The sequence below is a fragment of the Carcharhinus amblyrhynchos genome, chromosome 14 (genome assembly GCF_965287045.1).
Source record: "Carcharhinus amblyrhynchos chromosome 14, sCarAmb.v2.hapA, whole genome shotgun sequence".
NCBI classification, from domain to species: domain Eukaryota; kingdom Metazoa; phylum Chordata; class Chondrichthyes; order Carcharhiniformes; family Carcharhinidae; genus Carcharhinus; species Carcharhinus amblyrhynchos.
Genome location: NC_137337.1, coordinates 48,658,084 through 48,676,050, shown reverse-complemented (window position 1 = coordinate 48,676,050; position 17,967 = coordinate 48,658,084). Strand labels below are relative to the sequence as shown.

The 17,967-nt window shown below is 41.6% G+C and overlaps 1 protein-coding gene across 3 annotated transcripts in view; it reads left to right on the top strand.

Annotated features, from left to right (window-relative positions):
- The window catches only part of slc25a21 (solute carrier family 25 member 21), a 575,948-nt gene that overhangs the window by 406,277 nt on the left and 151,704 nt on the right, over positions 1 to 17,967 (top strand). The window lies entirely within an intron of this gene.

The following is a 17,967-nucleotide window of genomic DNA, read 5'->3' as shown; positions in this document are numbered from 1 at the left end:
GTGAATGCATCTAATTTAAGGCAGCACAGCAATCAACATGTCCCAACATGTTTAACTTTAAAGAGACATATATTTTGAAATGTTACTCTGGTTTGAGCCTTCTGCTTTTCAAAGTTGCGTTATGCCAGCTGTTTAATTCTACTCCTGGTTCAACCTGGAGACTTGTGGTGTTTACAATGCTAAAGGAGTGCTTTCTCTCCCTGGCTAAATGTTTATGTCAGTTGTGCTGCTGCATACTCCATAATGGAAACAGTTGGGGAGCAGTGGGCTTTATGCTCACCTTCCGGTGCTGTGCTAAGATTCTGTCTGCTACTGGTGTTGACACTCACAGAATGATCCATTTACTGCAATGTGCGATCCCAACCATTCACTGTGGAGAAATAGTTCCAGAAAAATTACTATTCATGAGGCAATCAGAATGATCCATGCAGATTGATGTTTTCTCAGAAAAGAAAGGTGGTGGACTCTATTTTGAAGATTCTCTGATTGGACAACCATGAGACACTTGGCAGAGTGTCTCATAACCAAAGCTCTGTAAAGGAACAAAGATTGATGTATAATCCTGGATTTTAACAAGAAGAATTGTTTTTGTCAAAATTATCTTGTACCTCACCATATGTTGCTCTTGAGACACCTTTGACAGTGAAGAGATAGTTGCACAAATCATTCTGAAATGTATGTTTGCAAAGCAAGTCAGGATAGAGTAATCTAGTTTTGTCAACATGCCCATAACGCAGTAAGATATTCTCCATGGCCTGAACCAAGAACACACAAGATAATAAATGTTTTCTGCTGGAAAACCAACAACTTAATGAAATATGTACTTTGGCCTTCCTGAATCTTAATAGTTCTCTACGGCAAAAACATTTTTGACTGAGACTTGAGTGTTGTACATTCCATCATTTCAGGCTGGCGACCTGAAGAATTTGCAAAATCATTGTGTAGCTGCCATAAAGACAATGTGAATTTTCCTTGTGCATTCTATGATGTAAATTGATAGGTTGAGAGAGCTCAGTCTTTTCTCCTTGGAGAGATGAAGGATGAGGAGTGACCTGATAGAGGTTTATAAGATGTTGAGAGGTATTGGTTGAGTGGATTTTTGGAGGCTTTTTCCCCGGGGCTGAAATGGTTGCCACAAGAGGACACAGGTTTAGGATGCTGGGGACTAGGTACAGAGGAGATGTCAGGGGTAAGTTTACCACTAGAGGGTGGTGGGTGCGTGGAATTGGCTGTTGGCAGTGGGAGGTGGATTCAGTAGGGTCATTTAAGAGACTTTTGGATACATACGTGGAACTTCGTAATATAGAGGGTTATAGGTGAGCCTAGTGGGTAGGGATAAGTTTGGTGCAACTTGTGGGCCAAAGGGCCTGTTTGTGTTGTAGTTTTTCTATGACTCTATGGTTCTAAATGCAGATGTGGCATTTTTCCAGTTAGTTACTTGCTCAAAAAACTAATGTATTACTGTAAATGCCACCTGAAGATCTTTCTTGTGAATCATGGTATGATTTCCTACTGCACAGAGGTATTTTCTAATCTGGATTACGTAAATATTGGTTCATAGATAAAATTAAGTTTTTTTAAAATTGCAATGTCGCTTTGAATCTTAATTCTAGATAAAACTACTTCCTTTGTTCACTTAGTACAGTGCAGATGTTTGAATTTAAAATTGATTTTATACTGACCTCTAAAATCCCCAATTATCTGGTCTTTGGCCCTTCTAGAACTAGAACATTTCTGCAGGTTCCTATGTGCTCAACCACACCCTCATCTCTACTTTCTGTGCTCGAGTTGGGCAACCTAGGCTAGTGAGTGGGCTGCATGAATTGACCGTAGTGTCAGGGGAATTAGCAAGGTAAATATGTGAGGTTATGAGAATAGGGCCTGGGTGGAATTGTGGTTGGTGCAGATTCAATGGGCCAAATGGCCTCCTTCTGCACTGTTGGAATTCTATGAGGGGCCTTCCTTCAAGTCATTGGGCCACAAGGTTGAAATCCAGCATGTGCACTAACCATTGATCCCATGAATAAGATTAAATGCTTTTAATATACACCAAATATTTCATAGTGAGTTATAGAAAATGCTAAACTCATCCATATATTAATAGAACTGACATCAACTTCAAATGGGAAAAACAAAATTAATAGTTAAGTTTACCTTACATATATTGCAATTTATTCTGCTTATCAATACTATACCAACTACAACTATACATTTCTTAATTACACAGATATATGCTTTAGATATTTTGTTTTTATTTACCTTATTTTAATTAATAAATTGAGGATTGTATCAAAGAGGTGGAGCACAGAAGATGGTGCAGTGAAATTGCAGGATGCTTGGAAGGGACAATGCTTGATCAAAAAAATGTAATTTCAAAATGCTACAGTTCAAAAGTACACCTGAGTTTATTAAATTTATTGCAAAAGTACAGATGTTTCAGTTCAAACTGAAAATTTGTTTGCAACTGACTTTAAAATGCACAAAATTGGCTCAATTAGAACTTGTTTGGATACTATGAGTGCCATTGAGGACCAGAATGGCAACAAGCATACCTGCCGACTTGGGGTGAGTCATAATGGATGCTATATTGTTGTGGGTGTTGTGAATGCAGAACAGTGAATGATTGCCAGGAGTAGATAGAGTAAGCAGCTCACGATGTCAATTAAATTTACATCACCAGTTTGTTGCTGAGCCATTGCTCCAACTAACACCCCCGTTTAACTCACGTAACTGAACACAAATTCAGTAGAACGAAGGGCTCCACCTTCCTCCCCCCCCCCCCCCCACCCACCCTAGCACTAAATGACAATCAACCGCTTGCAGAGACTGATTTCATTGACAGTTGCTTTAAATCTTCAAATGTTATGATGCTTTCTGAAGTTGGAAAATTCTGCAGGGTGTGATGTGGCTCAAGGAGTCTTTAATAACCTTAAAAGTTTCCACACAACTAGGGGCAGCACAGTTGTTCGCACTGCTGCCTTACCTAGGGACCTGGGTTTGATTTCTGGCTTGGGTCACTGTCTGTGTGGAGTTTGCACATTCTCCCCGTGCTTGTGTAGGTTTCCTCCGGGTGCTCCAGTTTTCTCCCACAGTCCAAAGATGTGCTGGTTAGATGCATTGGCCATTCTAAATTGCCCCTTAGTGTCCTGGGATGAGCAGGCTAAATATGTTGGGTTATGGGGATAAGGCCTAGGGGGATTGTTAGTGCAGACTCAATGGGCCAAATGGCTTCCTACACTGTAGGGTTTCTATGACAAGTCATGAGTGCATCACTAGTCATTTCCTCGGGAATGCAACATGGGACAGAATTTTAGGTTCTCCTGCTGGCAGTGGGGACAGCTCAAAAAATCCCTTTGATAACCTTCCCAGCAAGCTCTCACCTGCATTGACCTACAATAGAAATAGAAAATAGAACAGTACAGCACAATACAGGCCCTTTGGCCCTCGATGTTGTGCCGAGCTTTGTCTGAAACAAAGATCAAGCTACCCCACTCCCTGTCATTCTGATGTGCTCCATGTGCCTAACCAATAACTGCTTGAAAGCTCCTAAAGTGTCTGATTCCACTATCAGAGTAGGCAGTCCATTCCACACCCCAACCACACTGAGTAAAGAATTTACCTTGGACATCCCTCCTATATCATCCACCATGAACTTTATAGTTATGCCCCCTAGTAACAGCAACATCTACCCAAGGAAATAGTCTCTGAATGTCCACTCTATCTAACCCCCTCATAATCTTATACACTTCTATTAAGTCGCCTCTCATCCTCCTCCGCTCTAAAGAGAAAAGGCCCAGCTCCCTCAAACTTTACTCATAAGAACTACCCTCCAAACCAGGCAGCATCGTGGTAAATCTCCTCTGCACTCTCTCCAATGCTTCCACATCCTTCCTATAATGAGGTGACCAGAACTGCACACAATATTCCAAATGTGGTCTCACCAAGGTCCTATACAGTTGCAGCATAACCCCACGGCTCTTAAACTCAAACCCCCTGTTAATAAATACTAACACACTATAGGCCTTCTTCATGGCTCTATCCATGGCAACCTTCAGAGATCTGTGGATATGAACCCTAGGATCTCTCTGTTCCTACACATTCCTTAGAACCCTGTAATCCACAACTTAAAGATTAAATGGGGAGACCAACATGGCTGCCTTACCATGAGGTTTCAAACTGTTCCCTTCCAAATATAGTCTTGGGCTGAGTTGATCAGCCATAACTTGGGTAAGTGTTTGCAGAACGTACAATGGCAAGGTCTAAGCTGGCCTAGCCATCCTGGCCCCAATGGAGCTCCTTAAATGGCCAATTAATGACCATTTAAGTGACAATTCCTGCGCAGCCTCAATTATCAAACTGATGAGAGGATTTCAGGGGCAGGTGTGAAGCCTGAAAGTCACCCTGCTCAGGTGAAAGGTGGGAAGGTTGGGTGTACCCCAATCAATAGCTTCCTTTTAACTGAAGGCACCAATCACCTACAAGCTCTGGCCCCTGGGGGGTGCTCCTTCCCTCTACACCAACTCCTGCACCCCAGTGGGCCTCTCATCCCCACATTCACCTGGTCCAGGATCTCTGGGCTTTGGACTCCCTGTCTAATGCAGCTTTTGGCAGTGCATCTGCTAGCCAGTCAGATTGGTCGATTCTGTCTGAGACGGGCTTTCCTCCTGATGGAGAATGAAAGTTCTGTCTCCAGCCATTTCATGTTCCTTGGAATATTGAAGTGCTATAAGGTAGCCAGGTGACGAGGCATCTTTAGATAGCAGAGAGGGAAATGCTGCTGACCTTAAATTGTGCAATTAGCCATACACAGCTGGACAAGCTGCTGGAAGAGGAACAAAGATAATATGGGCTCTGTAATGTCCCAACAATGTTAGCGGTTATGGGTTTTACACAAAAGGAAAAAGAAAAGTAATTTGCACGCTAAATTCAAACTAACAACAACAGAATTTATTAAAAGAGATGTGCTCTGCATTGCACAGAATACACATTAAAGGTAAAGCAGCAGCCTCGACAAATACTCTTAACATCATTACATCATGGCATCAGCTCCTAAAGCAGCAAGCAACCCTTTTAAATATATAACAGCCTCTCCCCCCACCCTTTACGTACGTGGTCATGACATTTCCACAATGTCATACATAGAGTCAATAATATTCTGCATACTGTACATTGCATTATATACAGTCAAGAGGAAGGTTGATCAGGAGGATGTCTATTCCTGTTTGATTGCATACGACATTCTGGAATTTATACTGTAGGAGTGTGCAGATAACATCAATAACGATCTTTGCAGTCAACGAGCAGCAAACAATGGTATGCCTTTATATGACTTCAAAATAATAGTTAAAGTTGATGATCAGTCAATGATGTGAAATGGTGACCATGTAAATAATGATGAAACCTTCGCACACCAAAAATTATATTCATTGCTTCCATTTTCTGTTGTGGAGATACTGGCGTTGGACTGGGGTGGGCACAGTAAGAAGTCTTACAACACCAGGTTCAAGTCCAACAGGTTTAATTGGAATCACGAGTTTCGGAGCGCTGCTGTTCCATCAGGTGAATTTTCTATCTATGTATAATTAGATTCAGCACTAGTCGAGAGTACGCAAAGCAAAAACTATTGGTTGTTCTTACAAAGGAGTAACTACTGTCCCCACTCCAAAAGATGAAGCAAAAGCATCACAAGCAAGCAGTAATAGTAGCTTCAGATTTAAATATACCGATATATCAGACTTCTGCTATGCATCTTTGACATTCTTGTATGTTTTCTCATATTCTGTTGTGGTAAATGTGGTAAATTATGCAATGGCTTCAATAATTAGCTACATTAGGATCAAATTTGCCATAATAATTGCCTAATCCTCGAAAGAACCTCAATTGTGTCACATTCGTTGGACATGATGCTTCTAAAATAGCTTCCATCTTTTTTAGATGCTTTATGTTGGCCTTTACTTTCAATAACATGATCCAAATACTGGATTGATGCCTGAAGAAAGTCACATTTTTCTTTCTTGATATGCAAGCCATGTGCTTGAAGACATTCCAATGTTGCTTCTAAAGTATTGAAGTGCTCTTGTTCACTGGATCTTGTAGCAAGAATATCATCCAGATAACATCGGAGACCACTTAAAGTCTGATTCTTCAATTTTTGGAATATGGCTGGTACGGGTGTTATTTCAAAAGGCAATCTGTTATAACTGAAAAGATGTTTATGAGTAACAATGGTAAACAATGGTTGAGATTCAGCAGCTACTTTAATCTGTAAATATGCTTGTGAAAGCTGGCAAACAAATCCTTAGTTAAGGGAAGCAGATATTGATCAGCACACCACCAGATTTATAGTTGTTTTAAGATCACCACAAATAAGAACTGAACCAACTTTCTTGATGGATATGATTGGGGTAGTACAGTCACATTTTGTAACCGTCTCTAACTAGTTCTTCTTGGACTTTGGGACAAATTGCATATAGTACCGCTCTGGTTTTGAGACTTCCTGGTTGACTATTACACTTTAACGTAGATTCCCTACATTGCAGAAGGAGGCCCATTGAGTCTGCACCGGCTCTCTCTCAGAGGATCTTGCCCAGGCCCAATCTCTGTAACTCCACACATTTATTTTGCTAATCCTCCTAACCTATACATCTTTGGACACTAAGGGGCAACTTAGCATAGCCAATCCACGTAACCTGCACACCTTTGGACTGAATATTATCTTCAGCTTCACTTGAACTCCCTTCATTGAACAAAGTGTCTCTTTGAATACATTCTTGTATTTATCCAGAACGTGCTGTCGGTCTGTTTTGGCATCACAAAATCATACAGTGCAGAAGAGACCTTTTAGCCCATCAAGTTGGCTCTGACATGTGAGAACTATGCAACCTAATCCCATTTATCAGCACTTGGCCCATAGCTTTGAAAGTTATGATGTGCCAAGTGCTCATTCAAGTCATTTTTAAAGGGCGTGAGACAACCCGTTTTCACTATCCTCCCAGGCAGCACATTCTAGACCATCAGCAACCTCTCCCCCTGGGTAAAAAGGTTTTTCTTCACATTCTCCCTAAATCTCCTGTCCCTCAGCTGGAACTTGTGTCCTCTCATGAGTGACCTTTCAACTAAGGGGAACAACTGCTCCCTATTCACCCTGTCCATAATCTTGTACACATTGATCAAGTCGCCCCCTCACTTTACTCTGCTCTAACAAGAACATCCCCAGCTGATCGAACTTCTCTTCATACAGCTGCTTGCTGCACGCCCCCCCCCCCACCCCCGCAATTCACCGCCCATACGAGAGAAAAGCTAACGTGAATAACAATAAAAAAAGGAAAATGCTCAGGAGACCAGGAGACAATGAGTCACAATATAAGGGCAAGGTGTCGCAAGGGTTGGACGTTAGCTGAAAGAAAAGAGGCAGAGCAAGAAGAAAAAGGGACATGTCTTCTCTCTGTCCAACTTCTCTTAACTTAAATGTTCCACCCCAGGCAACATCCTGGTGAATCTCCTCTGCACCCACTCCAGTGTAATCATATCCTTCCTGTAATGTGGTGACCATAACTACACACATGACTCCAGCTGTGGCCTCACCAAAGTTCTATAGAACTCCAACATGACTTCCCTGCTTTTGGAATCAGTGCCTCAATTGATAAAGGACGTGTCCCAAAAGCCTTTTTCGCCAGATGAAAGCAAATTGTTGCAGATGCTGGAATTTGAAACCAAAAGAGAAAATGCTGGAAAATCTCACTAGGTCAGGCAGCATCTGTAAGGAGACAAAAGAACTGCGTTTTGAGTTCAGATAACCCTTTGTCAAAGCTAAAAGGCTTAAAAAGTGGGAGTTATTTATCCTGTGGGGTGAAGGAATGAAAGATGAGTCATAGCCACAAAAACAAGGGGAAAGACTGCTAGTGGCAATCCATAGAGAGAATACCTAGATAACAAGGACACCTATATCAGACTCCTATTTATGAACTACAGCTCAGCTTTCAATACTATTATTCCCACAAAATGCATCTCCACACTCCGTGGCTTGGCCTTCAGCACCTCCCTCTGCAACTGGATCCTGAACTTCCTAACTTACAGAGCATAATCAGTAAGGATAAGCAACAACACCACCTCCACGATAATCCTCAACACTGGTGCCCCGGTTCTCAGCCCTCTACTAAACTCTTTGTACAACTATGGCTGCAGCCAAATTCCCCTCCAATTTGATTTTCAAGTTTGCTGACAACATCACTGTAGTGGGTCAGATTTCAAACAATGACAAGACAGAATACAGGAATGAGCTAGAGAACTGGTTTGGCAACAATATCTCTCCCCCAATGTCAACAAAACAAAGCTTGTCATCGACTTCAGGAAGCGTAAAGGAGAATATGCCTCTGTCTATATCAATGGGGACGAAGTAGAAAGGGTCGAGAGCTTCAAGTTTTTAGGTGTCCAGATCATCAACAACCTGTCCTGGTCCCCCCATGCCAATATTATACTTAAGAAAGCCCACCAATGCCTCTACTTTCTCAGAAGACTTAAGGAAATTTGGCATGTCAGCTATGACTCTCACCAATTTTTACAGATGCATCATAGGAAGCATTCTTTCTGATTGTATCACAGCTTGGAATGGCTTCTGCTCTGCCCAAGACTGCAAGAAACTACAAAAGGTCGTGAATGTAGCTCAATCCATCATGTAAACCAGCCTCCCATCCATTGATTCTGTCTACACTTCCTGCTGCCTTGGCAAAGCAGCCAGCATAATTAAGGACCCCACACACCCCGGACACTCTCTCTTCCATCATTTTCCTTCAGGAAAAAGGCGCAAAAGTCTGAGGTCACACACCAACCGACTCAAGAACAGCTTCTTCCCTGCTGCTGTCAGACTTTTGAATGGACTTACCTTGCATTAAGTTGATCTTTCTCTACACCCTAGCTATGACTGTAACACTACTGCACTCTCTCGTTCCTTCTCTATGAATGGTATGTTTTGTCTGTATTGCGCACAAGAAAAAATACTTTTCACTCTATGTTGATACGTATGACAATAATAAATCAAATCAAATCAAATTAAAGAATAAAAGGTGCAAATGGCCAAATGGTAGAGAAGCTGAAATCAGAAGGTAAGCTGTGACAGATGAAGATGTGGGGGAATTTGGGGAATGGGTACGAGAGAGAGAAAATTGAGAAAAGGTGGGGGAGAAAGGTAAGGAAAGGGAGATAAAATAGGGAGAAAGAGTGGAGGGGGAACAAAAATAAAGAAGAATACAGTAAAAGGTAGAGAACAGTTTTAAAAAAATAAATGAAATGAAAACAAAGGGGTCGAGGTGGAGTAGAGCTAATCATCTAAAGTTGTTGAATTTGTTATCGAGACTGGAAGGCTGTTATGCGTCTAATCGGAAGGTGAGATGTTGCTCCCATTTGCGTTGTGCTTCACTGGAACGCTGCAGCAGGCCAAGGACAGATGTAGGCATGGGTGCAGGATCATGTTATAAGATGGCAAGCAGCAGGAAGGTCTGTGTCCTGATTGCGTGCAGATCAGAGGTGCTCAGCAAAGCGATCACCCAGTTTAAATTTGGTCTCTACAATAAAGAGGAGACCACATTGGGAGCAGCGAATATAGTAGACCAAATTGAAAAATGTACGAGTGAAACACTACTTAACCCGGAATGAATATTTTCTCAGCTTTGTACCATTATGTCCCCACCTTAATGAATTCTGGACTCAACATGATGTTGAACTCTTCTTTTGTTGCCTTTGTCTCCCTGTCCACTACTTTGGGCAAGAATCCTGTTGTGCCAAACCGCTTCTTCCACCGCCCCCCTCCCCCTCCCCCCACACACACACACATCTTTTCATGTGCCTCCAACATTCTGTCTCCAATTGGTCACTTGACGCTGTCAGTTCAGAAAGAGCTAACTACACATCAATCTCTCTAGCCTGAGAGACGCAGGTGGGGGGACCATGAGATTCTGCTCGGAGTGCAGCCTTCCTCATGATACAGGATGTCACTGACTATGTGTATGCCGATTTGTGGACACCACATCCACATTGATCTATATCAAAAACAAAACAGATTTCATTTCCTCAATTTCCAACTGGTGTGTGACCATAGACAAAGAATCATGCAGTGCCCAGTATCCTGACAGCATTCATGATGCCTTAGTTCTGCAGCAGTCCACTGTGTCAGCTGCATTTAAGCTATCATGACAACCAGAGTATTTGTTAACAAATGCTATCCACTTGACCATGAGGCTGATGGCTCTGCTATGCTATGCATATATTGAGAGTCATATTGCACAGGAATTGTGATTGAACAAAAGTAAAAACTATGCTGCTGCTGACTGGATGCTCAGGAGTACTGAGGGTGAATATCAAAATTTATGGTTCCCTGTATGCTGTCCAATTCCACTCTCATGATGGCGCATGATGGATGGTTTGGCAAGCAGCTGAGGAGCAGAAGCGCGACCCCTTTCTTATCTGGCCATCCATGAAGAACACATTCAAATGCAATACCACACCAAATTGTCCATTCAACAACAGTCCCAAAACTAACCTTCCCTCTGTCACTGTGTCATCAAAGCATTTGCTTGGTCATAAAAATTATCTCACAATAAGCATTCCAAAGCAAAAATATGAATGAAAACATTCCATATTGCGTGCAAAAGTCAATAATCACCTTTGTGCATTCTCTTAGTGACTGTCATTCTTGTACTTGTCCTAATCCTCCTCCCCCTTGTTACCCCAGTGATTACCACAAGGCTAATGCAAGGGTGCTGCCTTTCAGTGGAGGAGATGGCTGATAGCCTTGGAGGTCAAGTTTAGGCAATTCCTAATGTAGAAGGCCCAGCATGTGTAATCTCAGCATAGGTGGCAACAGGCTGGCCTCGTTGGCTGATGAGAAACAACAAGGGCATTGACAGATTGACAGGACAGAGAATGAATGCTGTCTTCCTGAGAGAGGACAGCAAATTGTCTGCCATGAAACTACTATCACTTCCCCAGGGCAGCACCTCAACAGTATGAATAATCTGGTGGAGGATGGATAGCTAAATTACACTGACATCCTATAAACCTCTTCAGACTGTATAATCCACAGCCAGGATGGCAGAGGTCTGAGTTTAGATGACAGCTTTCTAAACTTGCATGGCAGCAAACTTTAGTTTCTTTCTTGCTAAGCTTGTGTGACTTCAGTGGCTTTCAGTAAAGCACTAAGACTTTTGGTGGAAGCTGAAACATTGGCCATCAAAGACTGCATCATAGATGGGGCCGCATGTGCTGTTGAAGTTGGCACCTCCAGGCAGAAAAGGATAATCCTGTGTCAAAGTTGGTGCCATGCTCTTAACATTTACTGTAGGTATTTTGGTAGGCTTTTTAATGCTTCAAGCATTTCAAGGTGCATGCCCATCAATGATCTTCTGTAAGCTGCCCCATCAAAGTAGTCATCTCGTTCCTGCGCAGCAGAACCTATGTGTGACCTTATGCTCCAACAGGGTGGCACTTTCACAATTTTGCCTCTTGCCTTGATTGCAGTGTCACCTGCATCCAGTACCTCACCATTGCAGATGTCACCTCTGGGCCGTCCTGTAAATTACATGCGTTGGCTCTGTTTCCCTCTCCATGGATGCTGCCAGACCTGCGGAGTTTATCCAGCATTCTTTTTGTTTCATATCTGAATTGTTTGCTGCAAGTGTAAAATCACGTGGCAGTGTTTCTTCATCATCATTGTCTTCTTGCTGTTCCCTCACTGCCTGATCAGGTTGAGCTTCTTGAGCATCTGAAAAAAGAAAGGCCAAGAGAGAGAGTTATGGCAACATGAGGAAGTAAGAAGTGTGTGCTTAAAACATATGCAGCTTTAAATCAGAAGATGTTTTGGGGATGAGGAGGATAAGAGAAGGAGAATTAAATATGAGGATACCTTAATCTTCAATAGTTTCAGCTTGTCCACTGGCCACAGCCTCAACAGTATTTTATTCCCAAAGTTAATATTGATAGCATTGTTTTCATGGGAGTTAGGATATACACACACACTGGTTCCCTCCTGTTACTACCTGCAGCTCTGATTCTGGGCCACCTTGTTATACAGAGAGAGGGCAGTGTTTCAGTAAGTGTCATGCTATCAATTTGGTGATATATTTGTCAGGTTTGACCACATGGCATTCTGTGTAAACTATGGATATGAGAATGTAGTGAAGTGTATAATATTAGATACAAGTCTTGATTGATGGACATTGTTGGTAGGTGAAGGTGTGGTGAATTGTGAAATGTCTGATGTGAGCTGTGAAGTTGATAGGATATGGCATTTGAAGATGCATTCTCAGATATTGCCATATTGTCATTGAGATTCTGGCATTCATTTCACAGAATTGTTCTGGCACAGGAGGCCATTTGACCCATCGTGTTTGTACTGGCTCTCCAAGTGAACATTGTAATTAAGTACTATTTTCCTACCTTTTCCCCAAACGCCTGCACACTATTTGTATTCAAGTAATCACCTAATGCCCTCTTGAATGCCTCGATTGATCCTGCCTCCATCACACTTTCAGGCAGTGCATTCCAAACCCAGACCACTTGTGTGAAAAAATATTTTCTTGCATTATATTTGAAACTTATTTCTTGCAGTCGATTCTCACAATTACCTGTTGCAACTGCTTTCTGTGTGCATCTGGAAGATCTCCTGGTCCCTGGGATACAGGACATTTCTCCATTTTTCACAAGCTGCACCAAAGTCTCCAGTGGAGCGTTTGAAAATTTTAGAGACTGTGCTTGTCATGTTATGCCATTTTTCAGTGTTTCCCTGAAGAAAGTTACCTCCTGCATGACTACCAGCATCCACTTCAGTCAGAATGTATCCCCCCCTTTAAGGATGTGAGTGTTTGGGGGAGGTTAAGGAGCGTTAATTGTTCAAAGAGCTTATCTTTGAATACATTTTGAATACAACTTCATGATGATAATTACATTCAGCCTAGGTCTTACCCATGTGATTATCAGATTACTGGGCATGTTCAGGGCAGCGAGCCCAAATCTCCAATGGCAAAGTCGGTGTCAGAAGCATTTATGCAGGATTCTGGGCAGTAGAACTTTAAATTTCATGTGTGTGTATCAGCATTCCCTGTGGATTCTGACACACAACAGAGGAAAATGTCTCAAAGTTCTCCATTAAGTCCTTAGACCTGTAGGTAGAACTTCCTTTCACTTGAAACATTAACTGTGTTTCCCTCTCCACGGATGCTGCCAGATCTGCGAAACATTGCCAGCATCTGCAGTATTAGTGTCACATCTTTTCTGATGACGTTGGCCCATTTGCTTTCTCACCATGTTTCTCAAATCATTTTGCCTCTGCCAAAGACTCATTGATTTATTCCTTGAAGCCATTTGTATTACCCGCTTCAGTAGCCTTCCCTGGTCATTTATTCTATGGCTCAATTGGCATTTTGGCAGAAATGTTCTTTCATTTTTATTCCCAAAGTTAACATTTTTACTTCTCTCCCAAGAGACTTAAACCTTGTTGATGATCAATGATAATAGATACCTTTAAAGTTACCATGCCTTTTGAGTTTGTCAGACCCGCACAAGACATTTTCTGCAGTCAAAATGTTTTAAGCACACAAAAGAAATTGGAAGTATATACTTCTACAAAATCACAGTCAAGCAAATGCAATAGCTTTACCTTACGAGAGGTTACTGAAGTACTAAATTGTAAAAAAAACGAAATCAATCAGAACCCAAATTCTTGGATGATAAAGGAGCTAGAAAGGCATTGTACAAGACTGGAATTGTCATTCTGTCATATGGAGTTTTTTGTTCAGAGTGATCATGTTTTGCTGGCAATGTCTAATATCCAAAATGACCTCAGGTATATAATAATACTGTTGTCTCCAGCTTGATCATTAAAGCTTGGGCTCTGATTAATTTGACAAGCTATACAAGCAACTATGCATCAAAAATAACAATAATTATCTGGAAGCTGAAATATATCAGAAAGAGCACTACTTAGAAAATGAAAGAATATTACCCTTCAATAGTCGCATAATCTACTACTACGTTAATATGAAAGGAATTCCTCTGTGTTGTTTTTGAAGTCGTAGGTAAAATATTATTGCAAATTGTAGTATTCTGCTCTTTCCCTCACTGTAATTCATGTTTCTGAAATGGTCTTAATCAGTTTAGAAATATTGACATTTGAAGAATACAAAGAAGGCCATAAAATGTAGGAGCAGAATTAGGCCATTCGACCCATCAGGTTTGCTCAACCATTCAATCATGGCTGATAAGTTTCTCAGCACCATTCTCTTGCCTTTTTCCCCTTTGATTTCCTTACCAATCAAGAACCTATCTATCTCTGTCTTAAATACACTCAGTGAAATGGCCTCCACGGTCTTCTGTGGCAATGAATTCCACAGATATACCACCCTCTGGCTGAAGAAATTCATTCTCATCTTGGTTCGAAAGGGTTGTCCCTTTACTCTGAGGCTGTGGCCCCCGATCCTAGCTAATGGAAACATCTTGTCCACTCAATCAAAGCCTTTCAGTATTCTGTAAGTTTCAGTGAAATGCCCCCCTGCTTCTAAACTCCATTGAGTACGGACCCTGAATCCTCAAATTGAGTACAAACCCAGGCTCCTCATATGTCAAGCCTTTAATTCTCTGGGCCATCCCCCAAGGCCAGCACTCCCTTCCTTAGACACAGGGCCCAAAATTACTCTCCATTATTCCAAATGTGGTCTGGCCAGAGCCTTAAAGCCTCCCTCCTTTTGTATTCTCGTCCTTCTGAAATGTGTGCAAGATACCAAGAAGTTCTGTATATAATAACAGTATTCAGATACTTTGCATTTTGTATCCAGTTGCGAATAGTATATTCGTTTTGAATAAGCAATCCCATGCTATTTTAAAAGTTGTTTTGCTCGATATTAAGTAATTATTGTGAACTTGTTCAATACATTTCGATGCTGCAATCACCAAGATCCCGTTAAGTTGAAATTACCACCTTTATTTGACTTTTAATCACTTCAAATAAAAAATTATAGCTTTCCTGTTAAGTCTAGCAATATTGCACTTGACTGCCTGAGGTGGATTTAACATTCAGTCATCTGGGCTACACGTCTTAACAACTGATATTAATAGCTTTGCTTTGAATCACAGGCATTAACTTACTGTTCTTGCCTTGAGTTCTTAAGACTATAAATTGCAGTCTGGCAGTTGATGGCACGTTCCACGCTATAAAATTTTGCGATGTTACTCCTGGTGACTGTGAGCTTAGATTTATTAGTGTTCATTTTAATTACTTTTAAGTTTATCATCTAGAGGTAGACTAAAACAAAGTAAATCTCTTGAAGCAGGGTTATTGAATAACTTGTAAAATGGAATACTCACAGTGCTGATAGTGCCAGTGAAACTAAAGGTAGGAAAAGGAGACCAATGACTTTATTGGATTATAGTTCCATTATTAAAACCTAACTAAAGGAGAAAGGTAGCCAAGATTGCGAACAGGAAGAGGACAAGCCAACCCATGTTAACATTATGTAATGTAAGTTGCTGTAGAATGAAGGGATTGGAGAGGAAGCTAACAATATTTCTGGCTTTAAGGCTCTGTGAGGGACTGTTTTATTTTTGGAGATGATGTAATAAGTTGACATAGCTAGATTTTGGTAAGGAGAAAGAGAGAACATATTTAATGGTAGATTTCTAGTTTAAAATAATCAGGCGAGAAGATATTCACAGGCACATTCGATCCCGCACCAGCTAGGGTCCTTGATCCTGTTCAGTATCAAGTGGAAAGCATATATGGGAACTCGGCAAAGGCAGTACATGCTTCAGCTTTGTTGCCTGGCATTAAAGTTCAAGGCTCACACGTGAAGAATGTTTACTTGAACAGGTCATTGTCCATAGCAGTGCCAAGAAAATATCCCTAAACTCTGAGCTGTGAGAGATTGGTGGTGCAACGGGTAGGAGATAGTTATTTGAAGATGTATTCATTAATCTCAAACACTTCTATGAGATCATTTAACATTTTCTGGCAGTGCTGCCAAGTTCCCAGGGCCAGAATCTGGGTATTCACCACACTAGCCACCTGCCCCCATTCTCTTTCCAAGGTTTGCCCTGAGAGCCTTCAGTACCCATATGGAAACAAGGCATCTCCTTTCCTGCATCAGTAAGCTCTACATTCCTAAAACCTGGGAGCCCTCCTTCTGACCTGTTTTATTTATTGTGTTTTACCTTCTACCCAAGCTTCCAGAAACAGTTGTTGCAACTTCTGTTGCATGAGCGTAACTTCCCTTTTAAGAGGGCAGCCTGCCTTAAAGGCATGTGCACTGATAGCCTTGCACATACCTGAACCCCGAAAAACATTCAGCTAACCAGCAGTGTATTTTGTTTTAGGTTATGCACTTAAATCATTTGGATCAACAGGCAACATGATGCTTGTATGCTATCTGCTTCAGCAGGGCCAGGCTACGGGCATTTGTGAATTGTGATTCTTGTGCCCCATTATTAGGCCTTATCCTATTTTTGGACTAGATCTCTGTGAGCTTAGTGCAGTGATCACTTCTATTAATGATGTTATAAGCAGATGCATCTAGGATAATTAGGTTGGTGAGAAGGAGGTTAAGGACAAAACCTAATCTGGCTGATATGTCCTTGAGGACACAACCAGCATTTTCATTGGTGATGTTATCATCCCTACACCTTGATTGCCTTCTGTCCCCTTGATATACTCAGCACTTCTTCAAATTCTGTTCAACATGCATATGCACTGATTCATCAGTTGAGGGAGAGTGATTAGTAGTACCCATCTGGAGGATTTTTTAATTCTTATTTGACCTGAAACCATGGGGCATTCCTTGATGACTTCCAGGGTCATTCCTCTGGTGGATCTCACCTGCTCAGGGGATGGACAATACCAGGGCATTGTGATGAAGAAGCCTGGGATGTTGGCCAGTAAGTATGATTGTCCGAACCTGATTTTGACAAGTTTGTGGGACAGATTTGCCAGCTGTGAAGACTTGATCAATGCAGTGATCAACTTCATTCACAATTCCTCGCACAATGGAGCTATTTATCGCTGCATGTTGTAAAATCCGTGATGAGCAACACTTGTGCTATCCAGGTGTCACACAGCAGCCAACTGCAGCAAGACAGAAAGGCTAATTGCCCCCCTAAACATGCAGTTGTATTACCACCAGTGTCTCCTATCACCCTGCGGATTACCATTGACCAGAAATTTAACTGGATCAGCTACAGTAGTTCACATCCTATCTCTTTTTTCACTATGTGAAAGACAAAAGTCAGCAATTTGATTTTGGACTCTCCACTAGCCTAGATATGTCCAAATGCAACAATACTCAGGAAAGGATCAGGATAAAGCAATCTGTTTGATCAGCATTTCATTCACTAGTTTAAATGTCCACCCGCTTCAAAATAAATGTGTTGTGGCTTCAGTATGTACTATCTGTGAAATTAACTGAAATGCACAATAAATGCCATGTTTGAAGCTCACACCCAAAAGTGAAGTTTTTAAGAAGTTCACCGTTCATCAAAAGCCCTACTTCAGTATTGTCAACAATTCTTGAGAACTCCACGGGTACCAGCTCCTGCCCTCCCTTTGAAAGTTGCAGCGCATTCCGCGGCATTGGGATCCAGAGGGATTCAAACCATGCATATCCCTGATCTTACCCTCACGGGCTTCTGTAACGCAACCCATGGTGTAAGAGTAAATGTAAATACAAGTCTATGTATTAACATAGAAAGTTAGCTGACAGCCAAGAAAAATAGAATTAGCTTAAATGGGTAGCACCCAAATTGGTAAGAGTTGCAAGTGGTGTATTCAAAGAGTGCTTTGCTCACTCTTGTTTATTACATGCACACTTGCCCACTCGTAGGATTTGGTCTTGACATGCAGGGTGGAATTGTCCCAAAAAAATTCTTAGTGTCGAATTTGTGGGAAAACTGGAGTAGCTGCGCAGCGTGGTGGGAGAATCTCGTGTCCGGACA